Source organism: Chlorocebus sabaeus, chromosome 10 (assembly GCF_047675955.1).
Source record: "Chlorocebus sabaeus isolate Y175 chromosome 10, mChlSab1.0.hap1, whole genome shotgun sequence".
Taxonomy (NCBI): domain Eukaryota; kingdom Metazoa; phylum Chordata; class Mammalia; order Primates; family Cercopithecidae; genus Chlorocebus; species Chlorocebus sabaeus.
The window spans coordinates 100,978,924-100,991,809 of NC_132913.1; positions in this window are offsets into that span (position 1 = coordinate 100,978,924).

Sequence of the window (12,886 nt, forward strand, 5' to 3'; positions counted from 1 at the left end):
TTTCATAAATGTAAATGCTACTCTAAAATGGTTGATGTAGGTTACCTTTATATAAATCAATGAACATTTCATGTTTTCCTACATTTCATTTTCTGTCATTATTTCTTTCCATCTTTAATTAACAAGTTTCTCAGCCTTGAGTTAATTGCTTTGTTAATGATTTTTCAAACAGAGAATTAGAAGACTTTAATATTTAAAGGAATATTTCCATATTATGAAAAATAATACTTTATCTTTAAAAAATGTTTCATTTATAGTTCTTCACAATTTGGAGAAGTTGGAGAATGTTTAATCAACTAACATATGATTATGCCTTTTAATTAAAGTAGCCAATGCTGTGATTTAAAAAATGGAATATTATGCTTCAGACTTAACTTTTCACTGTAAATAAAACAACCACAGAAATGCCAGATAGAACAGGAAGATTGTGGTACCTGCAGTACTCTGGGGGTACATACACACACTAAAAGAGAGAACGTGAAAAAGTAGGCAGTGGGATGGAAGCTATTTGTGTGTGTGTGCGTGTGTGCCCGTGTGTGTGTGCGCATGCGCGTGCACGTGCACTCATAGAGTTACAAGACTAGAGGGAGGGGCTTTCCTCTGCATAGTTAATGTTGTTACATATGTGCTACTTCTGCCATTGATTAGGTCAGTACTATCGTTACCATGGTTTTTCCTTTTTTTCCTATTTTGACACTTCTGTCATTGTTTCATTTACAGTGAAAACAAAAGGCTGAGAATGGGGGCCATGAGGAAACAGAGGTCGGAGTAGTGAGAGCAGTAGGCTGTTTGAGGATGGATTTGGGGAGACAACCTCTAGTCTCTAGAGGAAAATCCCTCAAAAGCCTTACCATTAGGATGTAGAAATTAGGATGCAGAGAGTGAAAACTGCTGACAGAGTAGGCTCTTGAAACATCTTGGGTCATGCGCGGTGGCTCACACCTGTAATCCTAGCACTCTGGGAGGCTGAAGCAGGTGGATCACCTGAGGTCAGGAGTTTGAGACCAGCCTGGCCAACATGGTGAAATCCCATCTCTACTAAAAATAACAAAAATTAGCCCAGTGTGGTGGTACACACCTGTAGTCCCAGCTCCTTGGGAGGCTGAGGCAGGAGAATCGCTCAAACCCAAGAGGTGGAGGTTGCAGTGAGCCAAGACCGTGCCACTGCACTCCAGCCTGGGTGACAGAGAGAGACTCCGTCTCAAAAAAGAAAAAAAAAAAAAGTCCTGAAGGATGGGGGAGGTTTTGGCTAGAATAGAAGAGAGTGGAGAGAACCCTTCCAAGATGTATAATAAAAATAAAGAACAAGAATTTCAGACCTCTATCAACACACAGCTGAAAAGAAAACAATAGTGGTTTGTTTCTCTTCTGCAACAGCTGGTGGATAATTAATGTCTTCCCTTGTCTATAGAAAGAAATATTTTTGACAGTTGAGAAATTATTTTTTCCATAACTTAAGTCATACCCAGTGAGTTCTTCCTGACTGGGGGTTGACATGTAGTAGCCCTGGGGAGTGGATGGAGATACCACCTTTATGTTTACCATATGAGTCCCAGGTGCCATCATCTGTAAGTACCGCAAAGTCAGAATTGTTTAATCCAGCAAAAAAAGTCTATTTTCATAGCCAAATTCTCAATATTAAACCTGAGCTATACTTGATATTTTAAATAAGTTTGATTAGAATTTTCTTTCTGGAATTAAAAAGAAACATAGCAAGAACACAGTTTACATGGGAAACTGTCTCATATATAAGTGAATAAGTAAGAATTTTAAAAATCTTTGCTATCATGTAATTTAAGTTAATGCATACTAAATCGTTTTGAAGATGGCACTTGTGGTCATTCATCCTTTTCATTTTTATTTATTTTTACATGAAACCAAGCTTATATAATTATTTTTACAAAGCTTTACTTTCTTCAGTGTTTTCTTATTCATTAAGAAGAAAGCATTATCTTCACATTACAATATATTTATGGGATAAAAATCTGTCCAGTTCGAGTTTAAAATAAAGAAAAATAAGGAACAAAACATTGTTATATATTGCTGCTGTTTTTGTTTACTTCTTTCTTTGTCAGTAAAATCCTCCCAATAAGCCATTGTATTAGCACAACTTTTTCAATTATTTACCCTCACTGATGTTACTAATTAGGATGCTTTAACCATGAGAATGTTAATGCAGAAAAATAAAAACAACAACCAGAAAAATAAAAACTAATACTAAGTATAAGAATATTGCTAATTAAAAGATGCAGAATATTTCCACTGAGATTATGCAAATACAAAGAGAAAAAATGAGTTGATGCAGCTATGCATGTCTCTGATAGTTAATGTTACTTATTATTAGTTCTTAAATTGTTGTTTTTTTAGTTTGCTCAATGCTATGTATTTTCTTGTTTTACTTGAATTATAGAAACATTTGTGTCAGAGAAGAACAAATTAATCCCAATGTAAGCGGTAGAAAGTGAATAATAAAATTAAAATGAATCAGTGAAATAAAAAACAGAAATGATAGAGACATCAGTGAAATGAAAAGCTGGTTCTTTGAGAAGATTGATAAAGTTGGTAAATGTCTAGCCAGACTGATCAGAAAGAAAGAAGGTTCAAATCAATAACAAAAACAAGTGATGGTTCATTGCTACAAATTTTCCAAATGTTTAAAAGATAATCAGAAAGTATTAAGAACAATTTTATGGTCAATAAACACACTTTGATGAAATGAACAAATTCCTTGAAAGACGCAAATTACCAAAGCTTATTCAAGAAGTAATAGATGAGCTAAATAGCCTCTTAAGAAATTGATTAGGTTGAGCATCTCATTTTCTTTTTTATGAATGGTCATTTCATATCTTTTACTTATTTTTCTGTTAGTCTGTTAGTACTTTTCTTTTTTATTTGTTGGTTTTTTATTTTATATATTGATCCCTTGTCAGTTTTAGACATTGCAAGGAAATTCTCTGATGATTTTTTATTGGTTAATTTCAACTATGGTGTCCTTTATTGAACAGAAATGTTTATTTTTAATGTACCCAATTTTCCTCTTATGGATTTTACTTTTTTGATTTTATTTAGATCGTTCCCCATTCCTAGGTAAAAAGATACTCTTTTAATCATAATTTATTATCTTTATTGTTTTTCTATTCAGATATACATATTTAATTCTTCTGCATCCCAATTTATTTGAGATTTAATGTAGCAATTCCTGTTCATATTGGCAATTTTCCAAGATCGCTGTCCTGTTCCACGGGTCAATTTGTTCTTGATCAAACAGCTTTATTATGGTAGCTTTTAAGTATATTTTCATGTTGGTGTAATGAGCCTCCACACTTCCTTTGGTCTTTTTAAAATCAAAATTGACATAAATTCTTCATGAACTTTTATTCTACCATATATACCTTGATTAATCATACTGACTTCCTAAAAAGCATTCCATGTGGAATTTTCACTGGAATTGTGTTGAATTTACAAGTTAATTCTGGGATAATTGGAATAATTACATTGCTAAATAGTTTTGTTGATGCGTATGGTATAACTTTGTTGATATCTTTCAAGTCTTTTAATAGGAGCTTTTCATATTTCTCAATGAAAGTCTTGTGTATGCTTTGTTTAATTTCTTTTGAGTAGCTTCTCATATTTTTCTTGTCTTCTTTTTCAGGAATGCATGCTTGTCAAATGCTGGACCTATTGTACTGGTTTTCTGATTTTATTTTTTTCATTTTCTCTCCTAGTTAGTTAATCCTTTTCTTTTCTATATGGTCCCACTCTCTGAATAACTTCTATGACTTTATCTTGGAAATATTAAATTAGCATTTTAATTTTAAGTAACATATAATTTTTGGAAACTATTATTCTTGCATAATCTTTCTTCATAATATTCCTGTTTATATTCTGTGAATACAATACCTCCTTTTATTTCTAAGAGACTATTAATCGTGAAATTATTAGAATATACTTTAATTTTAAGAGCAGTTTTAGGTTCATGCAAAGCTGAGCAGAAGGTACAGAGATTTCTCATATATCCCATACCCCCACACGTACATAGCCTCCCTCCTTCCTTATCAACATCCTCAACCAGAGTGGAACATTTGTTTTAATTGATGAACCTGCATGAATACATCATTATCACCCAAAGTCATAGTTTACATTAGGGTTCATTCTCAGTTTCATATATTCTGTGGGTTTGCACAAATTCATAATGACATGTATCCACCATTATAGTATCAGATAGAGTACTTTCACTGCATTAAAAGTCTTCTGTGCTCCTTGTATTCATATCACCCTCCACTCATACCCTGGCAAACACTGATTTTATTCACTATCTCCATACTTTTGTCTTTTCTAACATGTCATGTAGCTGGAATCATATAGTTTGTAGCCTTTTCAGACTAACTTATTTCACTTGGTAAAATGTATTGTTTTCTCCATGTCTTTTTGAGACTTGATAGCTCATTTGTTTTCAGTGTTGAGTGATATTCCATTGTCTAGCTGTACCACAGTTCATTAATTCACCCACTCAAGGACAGCCTGGTTGCTTCCAAGTGTTGAAAATTGTGAAGAAAGCTGCTATAAACATCTGTGTGCAGGTTTTCAACTCCTTTGGATAAATACTAAAGAGAGAGATTCCTGGATTGTATGGTAAGAAATTACCAAACTGTCTTCCAACGTAGCTGTACCATTTTGCAGTCTCACCAGCAATGAAGTAGAGTTTCTCTTGATCCACATCCTCACCAGCATTTTGTGGTTTATGGTCACTCTAACACGTGTTTAATGGTATTGATTGTTATTTTAATTTGCATTTTTCTGGTGACATATGATGTAGAACATTATTTCATTTGCTTATTTGCCATCTATATATCTTTGATGAGGTATCTGTTAAGGTCTTTGGCCTGTTTTAAAATCAGGTTGTTTATTTTCTTATTGTTGAGTTGTAAATGCCTTTTGTTTCTTTTAGATAATATTCCTTTATCAGTTGTGTGTTTTGCAAATATTTTCTCCCAGTCTGTGTCTTCTGTTTCTATTCTCTTGACGATGTCTTTCATAGAGCAGAAAATTTAATTTTAAGGAAATCCAGCTTATCAATTTATTTTGTGAATTCTGCCTTTGGTATTCTATCAAAATAGTCATCACCAAACCTTAGGTCATCTAGATTTTCTGTTATGCTATCTTCTAGGAGTTTTATAGTTTTACTTTTACATTGAAACATGTGATCAATTACGGAATCTTTGCAGTTTTTTCTGCTTCTATCACTTCTGCTTATCTTGAGTTACTTTTTATATGTTCATCTACTTTGGTTCCTGTTTTCTTTGTGGGAGGTTTTCCTTCGCTGTTTGGTGATCGTTGACTCACCATTATGTCCAAGAATGAAACACTTTATGCTTGGGAGGGGTTTGTGTGATGTGATGGTCCAAAACCATCATTTTAACTGGGGAATCCCAAATGTTGATGTCCATAGGTCTTTTCTCTCTGTAGAGAATAAGCTTCCATATATGAACTTCCAGGAATAAAAGCCTGGTTTCTGGTGCCCCACAGCCGGTTAGCAGAGGACCCGGGGGGGAAGGGTGCTACTCTTTTTTATAGAATGTCATTTTCTCTTTTTGTCTTTAGTTGGGAACCTTACCTTTGCCTTACTTTTAAATGGGGTCTGAGTGTTGAATTTTTAAAAGTAATGTATCTTGTAATTTTTCTATGAATGAGGATGTGAGATCAAGGACTCTCAGCCCTATTTTGCTTCTTAAACAGACTGAATGAATTTCTCTACTTTTACTTTTACTTCACATGATTTTTTTAAAATCCTCTTTTGTATCCCTCTCTGTAAACACTTAAGTTTGCTCTCTTCTCTTTTGCTAAGTCGTTACCATTTCTCCATCTGTTTCCTGTTCATTATACTCCTGGATGGAATCACAGATGCCTCCTTTTTTTAGCAAGCATAGCATGTGTTATTACTCTCCTTGTTTTTTGTTATATCTTTATCTTGTTATGTTTAAAGCAGAAGTTGGATATGTATTTTTTCTACTGTGCACTTATTTATAGTGCTCAGATTAGTCTCTGAACATAGAAAGAATTTCATAATAGTTTCAGATTGAACGTTTATCTAGATAACATATACAGACATGTAATAATCATAATTTAATTCAACAAATATTTTACTAAATGTCAGTAACTGTGCTAGGCAATGGGAACTCCATTCTTGTGGACAAGAGGTAATAAACAAAAATTATATGAGAATTGGAGTTAGTGGTAAGTGCTATGAAGAAAAGCATGACAGAGTGGATGTATATTTTAAATAGTTTGTTTACGGAGGCCTCCTCCTTGTTTCTTGATATTTCTTTTTAGAATATTCTTGTAATACAAGGACCAAATGAATCACTAAAAAATTCACTCAGAAATAAGAATGAGAGTTGTAATGGTTAGTAGGGGTTATAATCACCTTACAAGAAGTATATCTCTTCTCGTTGTTTTCTCTGCCTTTGGTGAATTGGAAATATAAACCTGTTTAATGAATGTGTTCTTTAAATACCCTTTGGAAGTTTAAACTACTATTGAAAAAGATGTATAATGCAGTTTTATTCCTTTGTTTATGTAGCTAGAAGAGAGAAGGAAAAGAACCTGAAGCTAATAGAAATAGATTACTCTCACTATGGAGCATAGATTAAAATAATGTATTTTATTGTGGATCTCCCTTCAGAATTCAAACTAAATATCATTTACTTTTTCTATTTAAGTAATAACCTCAGGGCTCTTTAAAAAATCATTATCAGAAGATAACCTAATATATCATTGATATAGTTTCTTCCTATCATTGACAAATATCATATTAGAAATATCACCTTTTTATAGTCTTGAAATAATAAAATAGAAAAGGGCTCCAAAATTGCAATTGTTCCAGTAAAAATAGTCATGGTGTATTCTGTATTTTATTGAAAGAGAAATAATATCAAATCCTTCCCTTGCATTTCTGTGAAAGTGAATACTTGGTCTACTCAAATTAATAATTTATTTTCTTTTGAATGCTTCAGATGTTTGTATGTCAGTAGTTTCATTTAAAAGAGCTCTTAAATGTCAGTACTTCTCTGCTAAAATTAGTAAACATGACCATTTAAAGTATTCTAATATCATTTTAACCTGTTTTTTAAAGAACAGTGTAATTGATTTTTAAATCACGACATTTTAAATCATGGTATACAGAAAGAGTGTGATTTTAGAGTAAGGAGTATTTTTAATTTGAGAATTAAATCAGATGACTATAAAATTGTATCTATAAAACTAGGTACACTGTGAAATTCCCACTGTCAGCATGGTCCTGTCTCCGCCCAGGTGCCATACTCCACCTGAAAGTAACCATTTAATATATTTTTTTGTATCCTTCAGAGGATTTATTTATATGCAAACAAGCTTGAGCATATATTAACATTTGCACGTATGTACCTAAAACTTAGCATATTTTTAGGTTGCTTTGCACATTGTTTTCATAACTTATATCTAAAGTCTTTCTATATTGGCATAGAAATAACTTTATACCTACATTGTATTACTACATTGTATAATATACCAATATTCATTTAATCTGTTTCCAGTTGGTACATATCAGCCTTTTGCCCAATATTCTGCTACTACAATCAATGACCTATACTTAAATTGTTTTGGACATATAACTCTGAAAGGAAAAGCCCCAGAAGAGGAATTACTTAATGCAAGGGCCAAGTTCTTAAATTTTGATGAATATTAGTATTGCCAGATTTCCACTATTGTATCATTTTTACATTTTTAATTATTACCCCCACCAAAAAATTGACAATTTATTTCCTTACAGCTTTTTTTTTTTTTTTTTTTTTTTTTTTTTTTGAGGAGTCTCGTTCTGTCCCCAGGCTGGAGTACAGTGGTGCAATCTGGGCTCACTGCAGCCTCTGCCTCCCGGGTTCAAGCGATTCTCCTGCCTCAGCCTCCTGAGTAGCTGGGACTACAGGCACATGCCACCATGCTCAGCTAATTTTTGTATTTTTAGTAGAGAGGGGGTTTCACCATGTTAGCCAGGATGGTCTCGATATATTGACTTTGTCATCTGCCCGCCTTGGCCCCCCAAAGTTCTGGGATTACAGGCGTGAGTCACTGCACCCGACCCCTTACAGCATTTTTTCAAGATTTTGGATTTCTATCAATATGATAGGTGAGTAATCAAATATTCACGACAGTTTTTAGTTTTAATTATCTTATTAAAAGTGAGATTGAGAATGATTTTAAAAGCTACTATTTGTGTTTTCTGTTCTGTAGATTTTCTATTCATATGTTTTCTCCATTTTTCTTTTGATCTGGTTATTTCAGTTTCTATGAGCTCTTTATGTATGAGATAATTTATTTTTGAATGCTATAAACTTAAAATACTTTCCCATTTGTCATTATCTTTCGAGTTTGCTTATAGTCTATAATTTTTAAGTTTTGAATAAAAAATTATAAAAACTGTTTTCATGCAAACTTTTGAAGGGCTACTCCCATGTCTGATAGTTTTATGATTGTACATTTTATATTTTAATATAAATGCATTTATCCTGGTTTATCATATAAAGTGTGAATGTCACTTTATTTTTTTCCCAGATGACACAGATTTGTTCCAATAAAACTTTTATAATTCTTCTTTCCTTGTTATATTTAAGATGTCACCCTCATGATATACCATATACTTGAATGCTTTTTCTTTCCACCTGTGGTCCATGGAACTCAAAATAGAATTCAATTTTAATATGACCAATTTTGTTTGTAATCTTATTTATTTCTTTTCTATTTTAAAATGTTATTCTTCAAAAAGACCTACAATATAACATTCAAATGGGAATTTTTACATTATAGATTTAAAATAATTTTCCTATGATGTATTTAAAAATTTTCCCTTATACTATTTTCTCTAAAATATTAAATTACAGATTTTATTTGATGCATTATTAATAAAAGTTCAAATTGATGAGTTTCTAAAGGTATTTTAATAGTTAATTTTGATGGCTTTTAATAGTTAATTTTGACAGCTATCTCATCAACATGTCTAAAATTTTATTATTTTCTCTTACTCCTATTCCTTTGTCAAGGCTCAAATCAGGAGTCATCTCTGTTTCTTACTTCTCACACTGTGGCCCTGTTGATTCTGACTACTAAAAATATCTTAGTTTCTTCACTTCTCCCCAACAGCAACTTGGTTGTCTCTATCTTGGACAAAATTGCCATCACCACTCATTTGTGTTAGTCCAACTTTCTCCATATGGAAGCTAAACAGATCCCCTAAAGAAATGAAAGTAATCTTGCCCCATCCCTTACTACCAACTTCAAAAACTTGAAAGGCTTCTTACCCTGCAGTAGTAGTGTTTGAAGTACTCATATCTCAATATCTGCTAATATGCTTTAAAAACAAAATAGAACAAAACTTCATCAGTTATATATTTTAAAAAGGCATTTTATGTGTATGTATGTGTCTGTATTTGCATTCTTTTTATTTCTAGTAAGGTTAAAAAATTTTGTGCTTTACCTGGATATTTGTTATTTTAAGGAGGTGATACGTCTCTTCATATGATTTGTTCATATTATTTTGTGTTCTTATTTTTTGTAATAATTTAATTAAATATTTTAAACCTTATTATGCCACTTAGGGTCTGAATATTTTTATAGTTATATTTGACAAAAAGATGCTTTTCAGTTTTTACATTTATTCACATCTATCAATATCTTTCTTTATGACTTTGGGTATGTATGTGGGTGTGTTCACTGGTAAATATTTACTTATTGTATTCTAGCACCGTGTTTATGTTGCTTCCTTACTTTTAAAATTTTATCTGGAATTTGTTTTTATATAATTTGAATTAGGAATATAACATACTGTTTTTTTCAGAGTTAATCAGCATCATTTATTGAACAATGCTACTTTTCCACCAATTTTTAAATTCTATGGTTATTTATATTCTAAGTCTTTGTCTTCTTTCTATTATAGTCTGACAATCTGACACTATTTTAACACTATTCAAATTATGTGCTTTTAATGTATATCTAAATATTTATTTCTCCTTATCTTAGAATTTTCATCTTCAAGAAAACCTTTAGCAATTCATTTGGGTCCTTGGGAAAACATGCTGCTGGTATTTTTATTTGGAGTGCATTTTATTTACAATATTCCTTTAGAGAATTTATGTCTTTTCAATATTGATCAATCTCATGGAAGAATATGTCATGGCCTTCCACTTACTCAAGTATACTTTTTTTATCTCTCAAGAAATTCTTGCCATTTTCATCATATCAGGTCTACAAAATTCCTTTAAACTTATATGTAGTTATTATGCATTATATTCACTGTTGCAGATATTATGTTCCAACTTTTATATTCCTTATTTCACTTAACTGTCTAAATTTATTGGCTATAATTTCCATAAAATATTTGAATGAAAAATAGTAAAGCTAAAAATGATCACCTTTATATTATTGCTGACTTTAATGGGAATGTACCTATAGTTAAAATAATAAGTATGATATTGCCTATGAATTTGAAACAGCCATTTTTAATTATGATTATGAATTATACTTTTATGCATATTTTTAAAATTATTTTTTAAACCAAAATTTGTTTACTTTCAAAATTTTAGATACATCTAATAAACACTTTTTACATATTACTATAATTGTGAGATCTTTCATGAAATCAAGATATTTTAGAAAAATTCAGAATTTTCCTAACCGTAGTAGTCAGAGATTTAGAAAGCCCAGCTCTAAATTTTGTTTTTCTTTGCTTATTGTCTTCCTTCTTTTCTTCTATTTCAGACAGTTTTCTTCATGTTCCAAAAATTAAGCTACTGAAAGCTTTGGTCCTTTGAGAGACTCCTCTGAAGTTCCTTCTGGCTTCAAGTCCAGAAATCATTCAGAAGGCTTTTCTCCCAGCTTTTGGACCAAGTAGTCTGGACCAAGATAAATGTGTTTCATTGCACAATATGGTTTCTCTTGTAGTGATATGTGATTTTTCACTGGTGTTAGGGGGCATTTCCCAAGAAAAGTACTGGCAGGTGGTCCCATTTCAAGAACTCTGCAGTATTTTACTTTTTAAGTGCTATTTGCATTTATAGTGTAAATGAGATTAGTCAATGGGATTTTAAAAATTTACTATCAGTATTATTTTTAGGTTTTGGTATCAGAAATGTTCTGGCCTGGTAAAATGAATTTGGGACACTTCTGTCATCTCGTAATTCTGTCAGAATCTGTGTAGGTTTCTATTCAGATCTTTAGATACTTAGAAGTGGGAAAAGTTTAACTTTATCGTGATAAAAGTTAGTGTTATCGTGTTAAGTCGGGTTTCAGATAGCCATAGGAATACAGAGAGAGTTCCTTAGAAGGTATCTGAGTTGAAGGGACACTCAGTTTTTGCTGGCCACTTTCTTTTCTGAGATTGTAAGAGCAGTCTGAGTTTTTCAATAGTGACTTCCCCACTCCACTTCTATATTTGACCTGGATACCATTTTGTAGAACTAGCTGAAATAATGCCAGAACCTTGCCTAGCATGTCACATCTGTCAGGTAATGGATGAGGATGAACACAGTTTTTAGAGGCTCCCATGACTATGCCCAGTAGCAATTCCCAAGATATTTATAGGCTTGGGAATTCTATGCCACATTTTTCACTTGTGTAAATCTGTCTCCATTCATGCTACCCCAAGTTTGGTCATACTCTCTTCACCTTTATTTGGTTTTCATACCAGTTGTTTGTAAGAAATAGGAAGTAGGAATTAAGGAGGGTGTGCAGAGATATTTGGTCTTATGGGAAGCTTATGTTTTCTTTGTCTCGTCCTTATTTGTTTTTTTAGGTCAAAGCTAGTTTAGCCATTCTTACCTGACTTCCTTGAATTCTCTCCCTGCTTTAGTATACAGACACTCTGTGTCCCACAAATTGTGGAAATGAGCATTAATTTTACATTTTGAATTTTGGACACTGCAGGTTTCTAAAATTGCTTGATTTCCCTAGCCCCCACCAACCAATAACAAATATCTACTTTCTTCCCGCGCCCTGCTTCTTCATGCTCTGGACATTTCTGCAGAAACTGCTAGAATTCTGTCACTAACCTTCCTGGTGGGGCTGTCCTTAGCATATGCTCTAGTTTTATATGATTCTTTATTTTCTCAATTCTAGTTTTAATATGATTCTTTATTTTCTCAACTCAACTGTTTTTGTCTTGAAGTATTTATCTATTGATAAACTGTATTTTCCAGAGCTGATATAATTTATTCATTTCAAAAACATATTCTCAAACAGTGATATCATCAAGATGGTGGAGTAGGAGTGTGATGGTTAATAATGAGTGTCAACTTGATTGGATTAGAGGATGCAAAGTATTGTTCCTGGGTGTGTCTGTGAGGGTGTTGTCAAAGATTAACATTTGAATCAGTGGACCAGGGGAGGCAGACCCACCCTCAATCTGGGTGGGTACCATCTAATCAGCTGCTAGCATGGCTAGGATGAAAGCAGGGAGAAGAACGTGGAAGGACTAGACTGGTTAAGTCTTTTGGCCTCCATCTTTCTTCCATGCTGGATGCTTCCTGCCCTCAAACATCAGACTCCAAGTTCTTCGGCTTTTGGAGTCTTGGACCTACACCAGTGGTTTGCCAGGGGCTCTCGGGTCTTCGGTCACAGACTGAAGGCTGCACTGTTGGCTTCCCTGCTTTTGAGGTTTTGGAACTTGGACTGGCTTCCTTGCTCCTCAGCTTGAAGACAGCCTATTGTGGGACTTCACCTTCACCTTGTGATTGTGTGAGTCAATACTCCTTAATAAACTCCCCTTCATATATACATCTATGCTATTAGTCCTGTCCCTCCAGAGAACCCTGACTAATACAAGGAGATACTAGCCTTCATCTGTCCACATACACAAAATATG